Source organism: Benincasa hispida, chromosome 11 (genome assembly GCF_009727055.1).
Source record: "Benincasa hispida cultivar B227 chromosome 11, ASM972705v1, whole genome shotgun sequence".
In the NCBI taxonomy this organism is placed as follows: Eukaryota; Viridiplantae; Streptophyta; class Magnoliopsida; order Cucurbitales; family Cucurbitaceae; genus Benincasa; species Benincasa hispida.
The window spans coordinates 51,890,327-51,910,706 of record NC_052359.1 but is presented as its reverse complement, the minus strand read 5'-3'; positions in this window follow the sequence as shown (position 1 = coordinate 51,910,706).

Genomic DNA, 20,380 nt, shown 5'->3' with positions numbered 1-20,380 from the left:
AGTGGAACTTAAGGAATAAGATGTAGTCTCGGGGGTAAAACAGTTTTTATGACCCAACCGAGATTACGAACAACCTGTGAAGGATTAGCTTACTAATCATGGTTATATCATATGAACAAAAATGTATCTATAGTGAGGGGAGTGAAACTACGGGACTATAGTGGAATGACCCGTGAGTTAACGAATGTTGATTAGCTCAATCTAAAGAGTTTAGCCAGCTAATTTCAGATCGTTGGAGCCCATGATCTATAGGTCCATTAGGTTCCCCTACTAGCTCATATGGAATAAACTTAGAACAGTATGATAGAATAATTCGAATTGTTCGAATTAGGTGAAGAGAGAGAAACCGACAAGTATGTGTGTATAGTGGTTGGTTTTTCAGTTTAGAGATACAACTTTAATATTTAAATGTGATTTAAATATCAAGAATATGAATACGTTCATATTCAGAAGCTCGGAAATAATGGAAGTGGTCAAAGATGTAAAAAATCAAAGAGTTGACTTTTGACTTTGAAAAGTCAAACTTTGACCGACCTTATATTCAAATGTGATTTGAATTTCGAGAAAATGAATGCGGATTCATGCTCAGGAGGTCAAAATTAGTCAACATGAAATCATAAAAGTCAAAATGTTGACTTTTCGATCAAATTTTGACTTTGACAAAATGACTATTTTTCCTTTTGACTAAAGTTTGTGGGAAAATCCAAACTTTTGTTGGATAATTCCACTAACAAAATAGTGGGCTAGGTGTTGGTTTATAGTGGAGACATCAAGCCCACTTAGATAGTGGATTTTGAGGTGTTGGGTTTTTATGAATTTGTTTCATGCAATTTTGCATGACTTTTTTCTATAAATATGGTCTTTCAATTTGGCGAAAAGACTTTTGGTCATTTTTCCAAAATTGTTTTCTAAATTTATGTCACACCCCACCTCAGACCACCCTTTTAGCCTAGAAAAGGGTGTGACTGCAGTAGTTATCAACCCTTTGGCTGACACTTACTGCTTAATAACTCTTGCGGAATAACTCTATTACCAAAATATAACCTATATACAGCGGAATATCTGTAGGCCAAAATTTATTAATTCAGAAACCTAACATATTTAGAGTCATTACAACATTAGATTCACAAGTCCCAAAACCCACAAACCCTAGTCCCTATATGAACAAGAGTAACATGTATACAATATTAACAGTAACCACCTAAACAGACGGGTTACAAATCTTTTTATCCTTTAGTGGCAGAGCAGATGCAGAGCTATCTTCAGAGGATTTGACCGCTATCTGTGGGGGGGAGGAAAGAAAACACTTGAAAACGGGATGAGCTTGCGCCCAGTGAGTGTCTTAAGAAAGATAATTGATTCTCATGCAAAATCTCAATAAAGAGTTTAATTGAAATATAAGCTTCTACAATACTTGTACTGCAGTATAAACATTTTCCAAGCATAAAACATATAAAGCTATTTTAATCGTAAAACAGTAAAACTATTTCTCAGTTGAGGATAACCCTACTATGGGTAAAAATAATCCCAACACCAACTACTAGTCAAGAGAGAACCCTTTTGCTCAATCTCCGACTCTACCTACGTGCACGTGGCCATACTAAGTATCGTCATACCTTAGGTACTTCTGTTAAGATACCTTCGCAAACGTCCTTTAGTATCTGGTTGGTTTGGTATCTTTTCAAACGTCCTTCAATACCAATTGATACCTTCTCAAATGTTCTTCAGTATCTAGTTGGACGGATACCTTCTCAAATGTCCTTCGGTATCGCGTTTTAAGTAAAACTAGTCATAAATGACTTTCTCTTTAAAGTATGTAAAGTATAACACATATAAAAACATGGCTCTAAAGGTACTAACACATGCTGAGTATATTTAACACATATAAATCGCTTTGCAACAATTTCTCACACATGCATGCGTTTAAAACATAACTCATGGTTTGCTTGGAAATTACTTGTAAAACTAGCTGGCATGAGAATAATCTTCTTTAAAACATGCTTTCTATAACACGTTGTAATAAAACATTTTAAGCAAATGTTTTAGTCAAAACGTTTTAGCACCTTGATTGCTCGGGAGCTTTTCACTCTAGTAGCTCCCTTTTCTACCTTAGGCTCCCTTTTCACCCCTAGAATATAGATTCAAATTTTAAGCTTAGATTGCTCATAGTTATGGACCTTATTTTGTAATACTTCCTTCTACAAAAATATTCTGAAATGTCTCAGGAAGCTTATCCTAAAATTTGAGCTTAGAACTCCTCGTGGTTTGGCCGGAATCATAGAATCTTCAAGATTGGCCAGCGCCTAGTCCATAAGCAACACATAGTCCAACTCTTGGTTGCTCAACACCTAGTCCATAAGCAACGCATAGCCTCTACTCAATGCATAGAAAGCCAATTCACTATCATGATAATTCAACTTAGCCATCGCACGGAGCTAACCATCACCAACGCATAGGGTGACCGTCCATTCTTGATGCATGGCTCACTCGCAAGACTTGCTTGGCATGAGCGCATGGTGTTGGCCACCAATGTATAGGCGCGCTGGTGTTGGCCACCAATGTATAGGCGCGCTGCATGGGTTGGCCGGTTGACGCATGGGCACGCTTGGCTGCATGCGCACAGCGCCTTGACGCTTGGCCGGGTGCTTAGGCGCATGGGCGTGCTGCTTCTACGCATGGGCGTGCGGCGTGTGCTGGCCATCACTCACTTGCTCGCATGGGCGCATGGCATGGGCTGCGCGCTTAGTTGCATGGCAGGGAACCTCGATGCACGGCATGGCTGCTTGGCAGGGTGCTCACTGCATGGGGGTGGCCACTTGGTAGTGCGCTCAACGCACGAGTGTAGCCACTCGACAGTGCGCTTAACGCACGGACGTGTCCACTCGATGCATGCGTCCGTCCGGGGCTGATCGACACATGGCCTGGGAGCTGGCCGAGGTTGCTCGATGCATGGCTGTCTTTCCATGCATGCCTCGCCCACCCATGTGCCTTTCAATGCATCATCTCCTTTTTCCTTCTTCAGCCGTATGCCTTCACCAACAACTCTTCCAACGTATCAACACCACTCTCACACACAAAATTCTATACTTAGCCAAATTTCCAAAATTTTCCCATAAGTTAACCTTCCAAATCTCCTCTTTTCTTCTAATTTCCACTCTTTTCTCTACCATTTCACCCTAGTTTCCACATCAACCTACTCATCACACTAATCTCAATAGGGAACATACTCAAGTAGAGAAATTGGGATTTGGGGTTCACAATTTGGGTTGGAAAAAATCACCTTTTTTTGAGAAAAATTCAAAACCGAAACCCAACCCAAAAATCAATCTTCTATTTCCATCTCTTTCTCTTTCTCGAGTTCTTCATCCATCGAGTCCCACAACCCGATTCTGAGTCCAAAGGATAGTAGGTCAGCTCTAGTGGTTGTCCGGTTCATGCTCGATCGGAGATAGAAGAGTTTCGGGAGCTTCAAAGGTAATATTTAAAAAAAAACCCTAATTAATTAATTTAGGGTTGTATGTTCAATTTTGTGCAATTAAAGTAAAATTGATCCTCATTTTCGCTGCGCATGCCTATTTTTCCATCAGATAACTGGTAGAAATACAAGTTATTATAGCTCAAATTTGTAAAACAATGGGAGAAAGCGATGGTAAAATGGGCAATATTATGTTTGAAAGCGAAAAACTAAAAGGAATTGCGATCACTAATGCTCATCACATAAAAGCAGTTAATTTGCCTATTCTGTGCAGGTACAATGCGATGGCACATATGAAAATTGTGATCCAAGGGCACAATGCGACACCGTGCTTGAATTTGCGATCGTAAGTCATGCAATTGTGAAAAGTTTCTCAAAAAGTGATCGCATAAAGACCTCGCATCAAGGCGACAACATAATAAATCATGATGGGATGTAAAGATGATAACGGTCAATTTCAAAATTAAGTTGACAAGCCGTTAAAAACCATACTGTTGCAAGTACATTGAACTTTTAGCGACTTTTAGACGGCACAATAGAGTAGGGAAATTAATGCTGCCCATCGTTGTAATCATTAGTAAGAAGAGCTGCTTTACCTTGAAATCTATAAATACACAATGCTACCAGAGAGAGAAAATATACAGAGACGGAGAGAGAGCAAGGAGACGAGTTGAAGCCGAGAGAAATCACATTCCAGACAGATCGAGAGACTGCTGGAAAATAATAGAAAGGAGAGAAGTCCAACCCTTGCGAGAGCAAGAGTCTGCAAACTGGAACAGGGTTGAAGTGATAAAGAGTAGTGTCAAAGGCAATGGAAAGCAAGATATTGCTTACCCGACTTGTTACTTCTCAATCCATTTGTTTTTTTGTACTCAACACTTTGTTTGCAAAAAATGGAAACTTCATTTTGATTTATGTTCAGTCTCTCCACACCATGCATGAGTAACTAAGTTTGTGAATGGGTTGAGAAGTACTTAGCTAGCATGACTTAAGCTATGCATTTAACGCGATCATCTTGTCTTATGTATGCGTCATTCATCATTTGGAAGTACTTGAGAAAGTAGTCTAAAGATAGAATCTAGGCTTGAGAGAGTCGGATTAGATTGCATAATCAAGAGTAGAACTTAGAAATAATTTCTATCTACTGCTTTCCAAACACATCGCATGCATCCTAGAAATAGGAAATATGGCATTATGCATTGAGAAATGTAGTACTAATGTTTGTGTATAGCATGATCACATGACTTGTACACAATCTTGAGAAATGTTAGCTAAATCTCTTCTCAACCCCTTCATCGCATACTTGTTATAACTCTATGCTTTCATCATTTCGCGTTCAACTCCATCGTATAGGAAAGTCTAAATCAAAACACCATTTACTTCTTTATTGCCACCGTAATAGAGTCAGAGACTTCGTCGCATATCTATTTAGTAGTCCCTGTGTTTGACCCTGGACTTACCAGGAACCTAAGAAGGCTTCTACCTAGGCTTTGTTAGGAAAACTTGTATGATCATCGCATCCACACATCATCACATACACACATCATCGCATGATAAACCAACACATTGGGTAACTCAATGGATTCAAGTTGAGAATCAATTTTTGGGTCAGTTTGAAGTGTTCAGATTGACAAGAGGGAGTTCGATTATATATGATATGATTGAACTGGTCAATTATATATGATATAGTAGACATGATGTGTGAGATACATTATTTGAAAAAAAATGATATAAATATGATTTATATCTAGTGGAGGAGAAAAGGACTATGGTTAATGTATTGCGTATGATGTGATATTAAACCATAGGTTATAAATATATAGTGGAGTAGGTCGCCTTCTACGTTTCGTTATTTTTCTCATTGGGCGGAGGCTGAGGGTTTTATTGATACTATCAGGTCAGTGTGGAGAAGGTTTGAGGATGTGTCTCTTATGGTTAGCTTTGTGTGAAATTTGAAGGGAGTGAAGCGGGTTTTACGTGCTGCGTTTGGTAGGCGTATCTTTGTGTTAATTGATGAGGTGAGGGCGGTTGGGCAGGTTATAGAGGTTTCTCAGGCTAAGGTAGAAAGAGATCCTGCTTCAAAGTCTGTGTGTGGGGAGGTGGCTTGAGCCACTGAGGTGTTCTGGTCAGTGGCGAGATTGGAGGAGGCGTCGTTCTGGCGGAAGGCCAGGGTGAGGTGGCTGGAGTTAGGTGATATGAACACGACTTTTTTTCGTCGCTGTTTTCGTTCTCGTTGCAGCTTAGTGGTTTTATTTATGGTCGTGGATGCTGGGGACTCCGCCAATGTGCATCAGAGGTGGCAGTTGAGATTCTTTGGTTGTTTAGGGTCTCAAAGCAAGTGGGGTATAGGGATTTTACTGCACGAATTAGGGATATTATGCAATTCAGCTTGGGTTTGAAGAGAGAGTGGAGGCACTTGGTCGCCAGTGAGTCGGGATGAGATTCATAGGCTTTATTCTCGATGAAGTCTGGGAAGGCTCCTAGGCTTGATGGGTTTTCAGTTGATTTTTACAGAGCTACTTGGAGTGTGGTTGAGGATGATTTTTGTGATGCTGTGCTGAATTTTTTTGAGTCCTGTTACCTCCTGGTGGAGTTTAATTCTACTGCTATCATTCTTATCTCAAAGAGGCGGGGAGCTAAACATATGGAAGATTTCGTCCTAATCTTATTGCAATGTTATGTATAAGTTATATCTCGAGATCTTAGCTGAGAGCTTGCGGTTGTGGTTGTGCCTGCTTCATCAGTGGTAACCAGTCTGCATTGTTCTGGGTAGGTCGAATTTCGATAATATATTATTGTGTCAGGAGCTTGTAGGAGGCTATAAGGAGGCAAAAGGAAGGTAGACCTTCAGAAGCGTATGATTTGGTCAATTGGGATTTTTTGTTTGGGCTATAGGTACGCCACCTCGGTTTGTTAGTTAAGTGAGGGCTTGTGTTACTTCGTCTATGTTCTCTGTGATGATTAATGGTTCCCTTGAGGGGTTTTTTCCTAGTAGAAAGGGGTTGAGGCAAGGGGATCCGTTGTCTCCTTTTTTGTTTGTGATGGGTGATGGAAGGCTTGTCTAGGTTGTTGAATAATCTTCCTGTGTGGTTTAGTTCCATGATTTGGTGTGAAACGTGTGGGCTGACTCATTTGGTTTTTTGCAGACGATTTGATGATTTTTTGTGTAGTTGAGAGAGATTCTTTGGAGTTTGTGAGGCAGGTCTGGCAGATTTTGTAGGCGCTATCTGGGGAGGCGGAGAAACTAGCTGTTGTTTCTCTCTTAGTTCGCTGCCTGTTAGGTACTTGGTTTACCTTATTGGCGGGTCGATTGAGGGCTGGGATTGTGCACATTTGATTTAGAGGATTTCAGCTCGTATTAGAAGTTAGGCAGTCCGGTCCCTCTCCTTTGCTGGGAGGTTGCAGCTTGTTAGGTCTGTTTTACAATCCTTTAAGGTGTTTGTTGTGTAGCATCTCGTGTTGCCGCATGTGTAACTCATGAGGTTGATGATCTGTAGTTATTTATGGAAGGTAGTGCTGGTGAGTCAAGTTGGTACACTTGTGGTGTGGGATGAGGTGTGCTTGCCGTTGGGCGAGGGGGGGGGTTGGGTGTGAAAGCATGTGGCCTCTTGGAACCAGGCTGCTATTATGAAGCTGCTCTGGCTTCTCTTAATTAAATCGGGATCATTATGGGTGGCTTGGCTGAAGGCGTATGTTTTGGGTTGAGCGGTCTTTGTGGCTGTTCGGAGTGAGATTGGAGGATCTGGTGCTTGAGGGCTATCTTGCGAAGTAGAGATAGATTCAAGCATTTGGTCCGTTTGATGGTTTGGCGATGGACGGTCTTGTTTTTTTTGGTGGGATCCTTGGCTACGCGGGGGTGCGATTTTGTATTCATATGGATCTACGGTGGTTTATGATGTAGGGAGTAGTTTGGAGGCGCAGTTGTTGGAGTTCATGGATGGTGAGGGAGGTTGGAGGTGGCCTATAGTGTCTTGGGAGCTTCTTGAGATCTAGGGTCTTATTATGGCAGTGAGGCCTAGGGTGAGGGGGGAAGATTATTGGGTTTGGGTGCCGGATGCTAGTGGTCGGTTTTCTATCGCTAGTGGGTGGTTGAGTTGGTTGTGCCGAGTGGGGTCGGGTAAAAGGGCGCGTAGTAAGTTATTCTGTGTATTCTAGTGTGCTTCCATATACTACATCTGGCAGGAGCATAATCGTCTACTGCATGGAAGTAGATCGAGGTCAGTGTCTGCTCTGGTTCACCCTATGGTCTCTATGGTTCGTGCTCGTGCTGTTTCCTGGCAGGTTGATCTTCTTGGTCTTATATATTGTGTTTAGGGATGTTTTTTCTTTTTGAACTTTCCATTGTTCTTTGTTTTCCTATTGTCCCTAGTATGTGGGGTTTTGGTTTCTTTTCTCTGGCTTTCTCCCTGGTGGTTTGCGAGTTTTGTGTTTTTTGTGTTGTTTTTGTTTTGGTCTTATCTTGTAGGCTTTGTTTTGGGTTTTGTACCCTGTATTTGCTTGTGCTTTGATGCTTTGATGCCTTGATCTCAGGCTGTGTGATCCCCCTTGTTGTTGTATAATAATATCACCTATTCTAAAAAAAATATATAGTAAGATTATATTTATTTTTTAATTTAACAATTATGGAATAATTGTGCCGGCTTTTTCTCCGTAACCGAATGAGTTAATGGGAGGTTGCATTCAGTTTTCGTAACTGAAGGATAAAATGAAAATTGTTTTCATTTTGCAAAGAATTAGACATTCGCACACTGAATTGTGTATACTGCCTATTGCATAGCAAACTAAGAGCATACATGACAACTCATTGTTTACTAAACGATCGTGTACACGCGCGAGGTTTACTAAACCATCTTCTAGCTTTTTCTTACAATCGCGCACCTGAGCGTTTTACTAAACGATCATCTATACGATCTCGCCCCTTTTACTACACGATTGTGTACCACTACCTAAATGATCAAGCATCGTCTATATGATAGAGGCTCGATATCTCCCACTTGCTTCGTTGTGGTAAACGATCGTCTCTTCCTCCTTACCTCTACCAATCCAATAGAGCCCACACCTCCTGGATTCTAACTTCAAGAATACCGAGGGTTCCAAGTGGTGATGTCTTCCTTGCTATCGAGTTCGTGAGGAGTCCGTTCATGGGTAGACGACAACATTTTTGTGGACGATTGCTTGGACGATCTCAGCGAGAGCGAGAGGTGCAATCCATTTGATGAGAGCGAGATTTCGGTGAAGAAGGGTTCTTCAACTGGTATGTATCTTCTCTCTTTTTTGTTTAAAGTTTCAAAGCATGTCGTAATTTGTTGTTAATGCATAACTAGTCTGTTTGATTGTGAATGTGGTAATTTTGTCACAATGAGTTTGGAAGGATCTTGCTTCCGCTCAGAGGTACTCTTTGATAAGAGTTCCTTCAATTGGTATCAGAGCCAGATTCTAATATTGCAAATTCATTGATGCAAAGAATAACATTTACTTTCTCGGTGGATAAAGCATGTCTACATTCTATTTAAGCGTTAAATAGTTTTGTGGATGTGGATTAAGGGGGTTTTTTGGGATGAAGCCTCTAGTTGTTTAAATTCTTTTACATTCGAAGTTAATTGTAAGGGCCTCTATGTTTTTGGGCATATTAATTTGCTATTGAGTCTGTAAATTCAAAGTGTTATAGTCACTGTGAGTCGTTCGTGATGAAGCTTCAAGGCAAAGAGTTGCTGTTCTTTGAGGATGAAAACGACCAAACGTTGGTCGGGTCATGTAAGCGATGGGGTAAATGATCGTAGAGTATCAGATACTCGAAAGCAGGTTGTCGCGCGTGCACTAGACGATCGTGTAGCTCAACAAGCTTCATCGCTTAGTTCCTGACTACACGATCGCGGAGTAAAATGTTTACTTAAGTGCTAGTTATGTGATAGTCTAGATGATTGTGTTTCACAGCAACGTCATCATCTAAATGATCGTTTAGGCTCGTGAGTAATTGTCTTGTGCACTAAACGATCGGGTACCTCATGCTTCATCGCATTATAAAAGGTATTCGATCGTAGCTAAACGATCGTGTATACCTAGCCGCGTTTACTAAACGATGGGAGCTTCGCTCGAGCGGTTCAAGACCTATTCGCCTGTGAATCGGTTTGCTCGATGGAATATGTAATAGATAGAATTTTTATTTTCGATTTTGAGACGGTTCATCCAGGTGCATTAATCTTTATGAATGTACATAGGATGTATGTTTATTTATACATTTGATATGCCATATAGAAGAAATCCAAGAAATCCCACCTTAGGTTATGCATTGGTCATACATCATCTCTTTGTTTCAAGTGTTATGATTTAGAGAAGTATGATTTAAATTACATAAGAGCATGCTCATGCATCATATAATATAAGAGTTATATTTATGCATGCATAAAGCATACACATGCATCCTCTTTATATTATAAGTGTTATAGTATAAGGGTGTATGGAAGCATGTTTGCTTGGTTCATTACATATATATAAAAGTTATGTATAGTAAGAATGAACATTGCATGAAGCATGACACATAGGTTAAATTTATAAGTGTTATAAATACCTAGTGATGTGGCAATGTGAATGGTTTTATTTGTTTCTTTTATAAATGTTTTAAAGATATTAGAACTAAAATTTATAAGAAAGACATGCATGCAAACTTAAGTTTGATTCATGGTCTTAAAAGTGTTTTGAAACTTGGTGGAGATAGACCTAAGATCACAGTTCTAATATGATTAGCAACCTAGGCTTTAATTTTTTTAATAAGTTTAATAGGATTAAATTGACAAATCAAAGGTTAAAGTGTAGCAAATCTATCTATAAGGGACCTTTTGTCTAAGGCGGGTTCTGTCTAGGCTGGGGTATTTAAGGTGACAGAAATGGAACACCCTTACCTGAGAACCTACCTGAAAAGGTGAATTAGATAGATTTGATGCATGCATGCAAATTTGAGGACAGTCCATTAAAGAGTTTAATGTGACTACTTGAACTTGTTTAATTTCAAAGAAAAGTTGTTTTTGGGCAAATTAAACTAACTTAGATTAAAATCAGTAGCCGGATGGTCTAAGTTAATGAACCCCTAGGTAAAACATTCAGTGGGAGGTACTTGGGGTATCTGATTCTTCATTTAAACCTCTCGTTTTCTCCCTTTATTGTCCACACTGTGAGATCTATCCTCCGCCTTATGGCACCCTGGGAGTGTTCCCCTAAAGGATGGTGTTTGGGTAGGTCAATATCAAGGTGGATGGAGAGAATGTTCATAGTAAGTGGGAGTGGAACGTGCGACAACATATCCCATGGTCTCTCTCGTTAGGTTGGATAAAGTTTTTGTGCATCGCCTCGAGGCACCCTGGCAGTGGGAGGAGTCCAGTTGACTTTACAAAAAAAATTTCTTGTTTTACATGATGTATTTGTAGTTCCTAAGTTGAAAAGGAACTTAATTTCTATAAAGTGCTTGTTAGAGTGGAAATATACTCTTGAATTTAATTTGAATAAAGTGTTTATTCATAAAGATGGAGTTGAAATCTGTACAACATATCTGGAAAATAACTTGTATGTGCTAAGGTCGTTAGTAACGAGTTCCCTTCATAACCTAGAGATGTTTAAAACTGTCATAACTCAAAATAAACGTCAAAAGGTTTCTCTGGCACCTTCGATTAGGACACATCAATCTCAATAGGATTGAGAGGTTGGTGAAGAATGGACTTCTAAGTGAGTTAGAGGAAAATTCTTTACTAATGTGCGAATCTTGCCTTAAGGGTAAGATGACTAAAAGACCTTTTACTGGAAAAGGTTATCGAGCCAAAGAGCCTCTAGAGTTAATTCTTTTTGACCTCTGTGGTCCTATGAATGTGGAGCCAAAGGAGACTATGAGTATTTCATCACCTTCACTAATGATTACTCTAGGTATGGGTATGTTTATTTGGAAGTCAGAATCCTTTGAAAAGTTTAGAGAGTTCAAGGCTAAAGTTGAAAATGCATTGGATAGACAGATTAAGATACTTCGATCGGATCGAGGTGGAGAGTTTTTGGATTTGGGGTTCCAGGACTATTTGATAGAACATGGAATCATTTCTCAACTCTTAGCGTCGGGAACACCTCAGTAGAATGGTGTAGTGGAGAGGAGAAACAGAACCTTGTTGGACATGGTTCTGTCAATGATGAGTTACGCTTCCTTATCAGACTCATTTTAGGGTTTTGTAGTGGAGACTGCAGTGTATATACTCAACTGTGTTCCTTCCAAGAGTATTGCGAGAACACCTCTGAAGTTGTGGAAAAGACATAAAACTAGTTTATACCACTTCTACATATGGGGTTTCCCAACACATGTGCTTGAGGCTAATCCAAAGAAAATGGAACCACGGTCGAGGTTATGCCTCTTTGTAGGCTACCCTAAAGGTACACGATGGGGTTACTTTTACAATCCAACAGAAAACAGAATGTTTGTTTCTACGAACGCTACCTTCCTGGAGGAGGATCATATTAGGGAGCACAGTCCACTTAGCAAGATCGTGTTATGTGAGCTTTCCAACGAAACTACTAAAACTTCAACAAGAGTTGTTGAAGGGTTAGCTTCATCAGCAAGAGTTGTTGATGATAGTTCATCTGGTAGTATGGTTCTACCTCAAGAGTTGAGGGAACCTCGATGCAGTGGGAGGGTTGCGAACCCACCTGTTCGCTATATGAGTTTCACGAAAATCCTGGCTATAGTAGCTGATGGCGATGTTGAGGATCCGTTGTCTTATCAAAAGACAATGGAGGATGTAGACCGAGATAAATGGGTCCAAGCCATGGATCTCGAGATGGAGTCGATATACTTCAACTCAGTGTGGGATTTACAAAGATAAGCCTGATGGGGTTAGACTTATAGGTTGCAAATGGATCTACAAGAGGAAACAGGGTGTCGATGGGAAGGTGCAAACCTTCAAGGCTGGACTTGTGACAAAGGGTTATCCCTAGGTGGAGGGAGTCGACTATGAGGCGACTTTCTCGCATGTTGCCATGTTGAAGTTGATCCACATCCTCCTGTCCATTGCTGCTTATTATGATTATGAGATTTGGCAAATGGACGTCAAGACTGCCTTTCTGAATCGCAATCTTGAGGAGACCATTTATATGGTGCAGCTCAAGGGATTCATAGCCCAAGGTCCAGAGCAAAAAGTTTACAAGCTGAATCAGTCCATTTATGGGTTGAAACAGGTGCCTCGATCTTGGAACATTCGGTTTGGTACTGTGATCAAATCGTACGACTTTGACCAAAACGTTGATGAACATTTTGTCTAGAAGAAAATCATTAACAGTTCAGTAGTTTTCCTAGTGTTATATGTAGACGATATCCTACTCAATGGGAATGATGTAGGACTACTGGCTGCAGTTAAGAACTGGCTAGCGACCCAATTCCAAATGAAAGATTTGGGAGAGGCTCAGTTTGTTCTTGGTATTTAGATCTTTGGGGATCGTAAGAACAAAGTGCTAGCATATCTTAGGCACCATACATTGACAAGGTGTTGCTCAAGTACTCGATCCAGAACTCCAAAAGAGGACTATTGCCTTGCAGGCATGGAGTTAGTTTGTCTAAGGAAATGTTTCCTAAGATGCCTCAAGAGGTTGAAAAGATGCGACGGGTCTCATATGCATCTGTCATTGGTAGTTTGATGTATGCGATGCTATGTACTAAACTAGACATCTGCTATGCTATAGGAATAGTTAGTAAGTATCAGTCTAAGCCAGGACAGGGTCACTTGACCGCAGTCAAGAACATCCTCAAGTATCTTCGAAGAACGAGGGACTACATGCTCGTGTATGGTACTAGGGATTTAATCCTTACTGGATAAACAGATTCTGACTTTCAGACTGATAAGAACTCTAGGAAGTCCGCTTTAGGGTTAGTTTTTACTCTTAAGGGAGGAGTAGTAGTGTGGCGAAGCACTAAGCAGGGGTGCATCGCTGACTCCACGATGGAGACCGAGTATGTAATGACTTGTGAAGCTGCCAAGGAGGTCGTTTGGCTGAAAAAGTTCCTGATAGATCTGGAAGTTATTCCAGATATGTCTAAACCCATCACCCTCTATTGTGACAATATTGGTGCTGTGGAAAACTCCAGGGAGCCCAGGAGTCACAAGAATGGAAAACATATAGAGTAGAAGTATCATCTCATTCGCGAGATAGTGCATCGAGGGGACATGACAGTGACGAAGATTTCTTCGAAGCACAACATAACTGATCCGTTTACGAAGGCTCTCACAGATACAGTTTTTTAGGGTCACCTTTAGAGCATAGGCAAGTGGTAGATATTTTGTACTGGGCCTTAGTGCCCTAGTTAATTGTTTTATACTAATTGTATGTAACCCCACTCGCTTTAGAATAAGTGGGAGATTGTTGGGGATGATGCCCTAAACTCTCGTTGGGTCCTATAGTTTGTAAACAAAGTTTTGAACAAACACTTGTGATGTAATAATATATGATATTTTCTTCACTTTTGTTTATGGAACATTGGATGTTTTATTTACTTTACCATAAACTAATAAACTAAGATCCCTGGTTGTCATTTGTAACTTAAGCATGTATGTGGAGACATACAGGTGGATCATGCGTTAAGTGATAACCAAAATGGTCTGTAGTATATGGATATAGGAGGGAAACCTTATCCTGGTAACGCTACGGATGCGATCCGCTTTGTAGAATAGTTACAAGTGTTGTGGCTTGCTACAAATGACTTGATCCTGATCATTCATGTGGAGACATGCGAGCGAGGGCATCACGTACAAAGGAGTTTGTATAAGACCAGACCACAAAGTGTTATAGTCTTGTTATATAATGTCGTTCATGATAGAGACTTCACTTCACTAGGATGACCATAGGTAACATGACCTCAATTTTGAGTGAGTTGGTAACTCCTGACTTTGAGGGTGATCTTTTGATTTGCACGGGTGCGAGTGGCCAGTTTGCCGACTCAAACCTACCACTTTGGGGATTCGTTTGATTTGGGAACTAGGAACTCAGCTACATGAGATGGAATTCACCCCTTCCCCAAAGCAGGGGTAAATAGATAGATTGCTCCCTTAAGGGCTGATTCCGGGGCTTGAACGATATGGTGCCAACAACCTTCTCATGGCCTGAGAGGTGTCCACACATAGTAGGACTATATTGTATTGTTCGATAGAGGGATCAATGGTATATAAGGAGTTAGATGTAACTATAGGGACAAACGATAAATTGGCCCTGCTGTACTTACGAGCATCTGTGAAGGATTATCATACTGTTGATTAGTTATATCTGATGGACACAGAAATATATTTGTGGTGAGAAGAGTTTATTGTCGGTCTTTAGTGAATGTTTGGTAGTTAACAGATGGTGGATCTCGTGGCTAAAGTTTAGTCAGCTATTCACGTACCGTTGGAGCTTCGAGCCATAGGTCTATAAGGTCCCCTTGGTAGCTCAATGGATTCAAGTTGAGAATCAGTTTTTGGGTTAGTTTGAAGTGTTCCAATTGACAAGAGGGAGTTCGATTATATATGATATGATTGAGCTGGTAAATTATATATGATATAGTTGACATGATGTATGAGATACATTATTTGGAGGAAAATGATATAAATATGATTTATATCTAGTGGAGGAGAAAAGGACTATGGTTAATGTATTGCATATGATGTGATATTAAACCACAGGTTATAAATATAATAAGATTATATTTATGTTTTAATTTAACAATTATGGGATAATTGTGTCAGCTTTTCCTCCGTAACCGAATGAGTTAGTGGGAGGTTGCATTCAGTTTTTGTAATTGAAGGATAAAATGAAAATCGTTTTCATTTTGCAAAGAATCAGATATTCGCTCACCGAATTCTGTATATTGCCTATCGCATAGCAAACCGAGAGCATACACGATAGCTCATTGTTTACTAAACAATCGTGTACACACGCACGGTTTACTAAACGATCGCATAGATTTTACTAAACCCTTGTCTAGCTTTTTCTTAATGATCGCGCACCTGAGCGTTTTACTAAACGATCGTCTATACAATCTCACTCCTTTTACTACATGATCGTGTACCTCTACCTAAACGATCAAGCATCATCTATATAATAAAGACCCGATATCTCCCAATTGCTTGGTCATGGTAAATGATTGTCTCTTCCTCTTTCCCTCTATCAAATCCAACAGAGCCCACACCTCCTGGATTCTCACTCCGAGAATACCGAGGGTTCCAAGTGGTGGTGTCTTCCTTGCTGTCGAGTTTGTGAGGAGTCCGTTCGTGGGTAGACGACAACGTTTTGATGGATGATTGCTTGGACGATCTCAGCAAGAGCGAGAGATGCAGTCCATTTGACGAGAGTAAGATTTCAGTGAAGAAAGGTTCTTCAACTAGTATGTATCTTCTTTCTTTGTTGTTTAAAGTTTCAAAGCATGCCGTAATTTGTTGTTAATGCATAACTAGTCTGTTTGATTGTGAATGCGGTAATTCTGTCACAATGAGTTTGGAACGATCTTGCTTCCACTCAGAGGTACTCTTTGATAAGAGTTCCTTCAATTGGTATCAGAGCCAGATTTTGATATTCCAAATTCATTGATGCAAAGAATAACATTTACTTTCTCGGTGGATAAAGCATGTCTACATTCTGTTTAAGCGTTAAATAGTTTTATGGATGTGGATTAAGGGGGTTTTTTGGGATGAAGCCTCTGGTTGTTTAAATTCTTTTACATTCGAAGTTAATTGTAAGGGCCCCTGTGTTTTTGGGCATATTAATTTGCTATCGAGTCTGTAAATTCAAAGTCTTTGAGTCTCTGTGAGTCATTCATGATGAAGCTTCAAGGCAAGAAGTTTCTGTTCTTCGAGGATGAAGACAACCAAGCATTGGTCGGGTCGTGTAAACGATGGGGTAAATGATCTAGAGTATCAGATACTCGAAAGCAGGTTGTCATGCGTGCACTAGACGATCGTGTAGCTCAGCAAGCTTCATCGCTTAGTTCCTGCCTACACGATCGCAGAGTAAAATATTTATATAAGCGTTTATTATGTGATAGTCTAGATGATTGTGCTTCACAGCAACGTCATCGTCTAAACGATCGTTTAGATTCGCGAATAATTGTCTTGTGCGCTAAACGATTGGGTACCTCATGCTTCATCGCATTATAAAAGATATTCGATCGTAGCTAAATGATCGTGTATACCCAATCACGTTTACTAAATGATGGGAGCTTCGCTCGGGCGGTTTAAGATCCGGTTTGCCTGTGAACCAGTTTGCTCGATGGAATATGTAATAGATAGAATTTTTATTTCTGATTTTGAGATGATTCATCCCGGTCCATTATCTTTGAATGTACATAGGCTGTATGTTTATTTATATGTCATATGGTATGCCATATAGAAGAAGTCCCTTCTTAGGTTATGCATAATGCATCATCTTTATATTATAAGTGTTATAGTATAAGGGTGTATGGAAGCATGTTTGCTTGGTTCATTACATGTATATAAAAGTTATGTATAGTAATGAATGAACATTGCATGAAGCATGACACATAGGTTAAATTTATAAGTGTTATAAATACCTAGTGATGTGGTAATGTGAATGGTTTTAGTTGTTTCTTTTATAAAGGTTATAAGGAAATTAGAACTAAAATCTGTAAGAAAGAAATGCATGCAAACTTAGGTTTGATTCATAGTCTTAAAAGTGTTTTGAAACTTGGTGGAGATAGACCTAAGATCACAGTTATAATATGATTAGCAACCTAGACTTTAGTCTTTTAATCAGTTTAATAGGATTAAATTGACTAATCAAAGGTTAAAGTGTAGCAAATCTATCTATAAAGGACCTTTTGTCTAAGGTGGGTTTTTTCTAGGCTGGGGTATTTAAGGTGATGGAAATGGAACACCCCTACCTGAAAACCTACCTGAAAAGGTGAATTAGATAGATTTGATGCATGCATGCAAATCTGAGGACAGTCCATTAAAGAGTATAATGTGACTACTTGAACTTGTTTAATTTCAAAGAAGAGTTATTTTTGGGCAAATTAAACTTACTTAGATTAAAATCAATAGCCAAATTCTAAGTTAATGAACCCCTAGGTAGAACATTCAGTGAGAGGTACTTGGGGTATCTGATTCTTCATTTAAACCTCTCATGTTTCTCCCTTTATTGTCCACACCGTGAGATCTATCCTCCGCCTCGTGGCACCCTGGGAGTGTTCCCCTAAGGGATGGTGTTTGGGTAGATCAATATCAAGGTGGATGGAGAGAATGTTCAAAGTAAGTGGGAGTGGGACATGCAACAACATATCCCAGGGTCTCTCTCGTTAGATTCTGTCTCTTATACACATCTAGATGTGTATAAGAGACAGGGAGTGGGACATGCAACAACATATCCCAGGGTCTCTCTCGTTAGGTTGGATAAGGTTTCTGTGCATTGCCTCGAGGCACCCTGGCAGTGGGAGGAGTCTAGTTGACTTTACAGAAAAAATTTCTTGTTTTACATGATGTATTTGTAGTTCCTGAGTTGAAAAGGAACTTAATTTCTATAAAGTGCTTGTTATAGTGTAAATATACTCTTGAATTTAATTTGAGTAAAGTGTTTATTCATAAAGATGGAGTTGAAATCTGTACAACATATCTGGAAAATAACTTGTATGTGCTAAGGTCGTTAGCAACGAGTTCCCTCCATAACATAGAGATGTTTAAAACTGTTGATGAAGGCCAGAAATGCACGTCATTATAGGCCTTTTATTTAGAATTATGAGGGTTGTTAAGTAGAATATGCGGCGATTATATTAGGAATTCATGAGAAAATGAGTTTGCGTCTACTGACATTAAGAATCTCGGCTAACTCACTATTATGCGTTATTATGCGTTCAATTGTTTATTTTTGTAGTAACCGCAGAAATCGATCGCATACGCGGGATCCAGGTTATCATGGGGAAGATCGCATGCGCGATCGCATACGCTCGACGCATGGATGTTGCGGCCATCAACTGCATGCATCCATCGCATGGATGTTGTGCCATCAAGCGAATGTGGTTATCGCAGAGAGATTGCGGCTACATAATGATAACCAAGTAGAAGGGCGATCACAAGGTTGGTGGAATGCAAACATGAACGCATACCTTGGGAGTATCAAAAGATGATGTTGACATTTCACCTACCATGCCGTTAGCAGCAGAGATTCAGAAACGGACCATCGCACTATGAATGCCAGATTCAGAGCAGGTCCATAAATGCTGTCGGCGATCAAGCTCTATAAATAGAAGCTGTTGAGCAGAATTTCAAATCATCCAAGGTTTTCCGCTTGAGGTTCTCTGCCTTAGAGGGGATCCTTGTGATTCAGACCAAAGCGTGAGAAGATAGCTCGAGAGTTCTTCATCCCCTTCATCATTCCGAGTGACGACTGGAGCCTTCTCTGGAGTTAGAGCTCGAGAGAGTCTACTCCACTGCTCATCCATGGCACCACGGGCAGACATTGCTATACACACCTAACGAAGATGCACGTGATGTGTAATAGCAAATGGAACTTATTCCTAAGTCTCCATTCTTGCTTATGCGATCTTAATCTAGCTCTCTCATGCCTAGATTCTAACCTAGCTCTCTCAAGTCTTAGGTTCTTTCTTTAGACTCTCTTGATAGCTCTAAAGGGGTGATGGTCGCATGCATAAGACAAGGTAATCACATAAACATGGGTGACGTAAGATTATTCCTATCTCTAGTGAACACTTGCTTACATTGCTTAATGCGATCAACTACTTACCCTCCCGGTCAGTTTGTTGCTACTGATTCTACTCATAGACAAACATTGCATCCGCTTATAGACAAGCATTGCTACAGCTTCACACTAAATAAATAAGGTTTTCTCACAACACTCGCGTAGCGCACACCTCCCGATGGTTTGCTACGTGCTTCGTATTCCTATGCCGCATGATTAAGTATGCGATACTCTAACAGTTTAACTTAGTGATGCAATGAAAGTAAATGATGCTAGTAAATAAAGATGGAGATGGAATCGAAGGAAAATGTAGAAATGCATTGATCACAAAATGTATTAATTCCTTAAGCCAAAATGTAGTACAATACAAGGAAAGAAGAGAAATGGAAAGCCAGCTGGAAGCAATGTCTTGCTTTCGGCAGATGTGTGTCAAAGCTGCCGGCGGTGCCATGGATGGGTGGTGGAGTAGAATCTCTCGAGCTCTAACTTTGACGAAGGCTCCGGTTGTCACTTGGAATGGATGAAGGAGATGAAGAACTCTCAAGCTATCTTCTCATGCTTTCGTCTGGATCACAAGGATCCACCATAAGGTAGAAAACCTTGGATGATTTGAAATTCTGCTCAACGACTTCTATTTATAGAGCTTGATAGCTGACAACATTTATGAACCTACTCTGAATCTGACACTCATGACACAATGGTCCTTTTCTGAATCTCTGCTACTAACGACATGGTAGGTGAAATGTCAACATCATCTTTTGATATTCCCGTGGTATGCGTCCATGTTTGCATTCCACCAACCTTACGATCGCCCTTCTATTATGGTTATTCTCTATAGTCGCAATCTCTCTGCAATGACTGCATTCACTTGACAGCCACAACTTCTATGCGATGGACGCATGCGGTTGATGGCCGCAACATCTATGCGATGACCGCATTCGCTTGACGGTCGCAACTTCTATGCGATGGATGCATGCGGTTTCTGGCCGCAACATCCATGCGTCAAACGTATGCGTTCACCTCTGCGATGGAGAGATCCCCGCATGCATTCGTCTTTGAGATAGCCTGGCTTCTGCCCATGCGATCGCTTTTCGCGGTTGCTAAAAAAATAAACAATTGAATGCATAATAACGGATGATAGTGGGTTAGTTGAGATTCTTAATGCCAACTGACGCAAACTCGTTTTCTCATGAATTTATAACATAA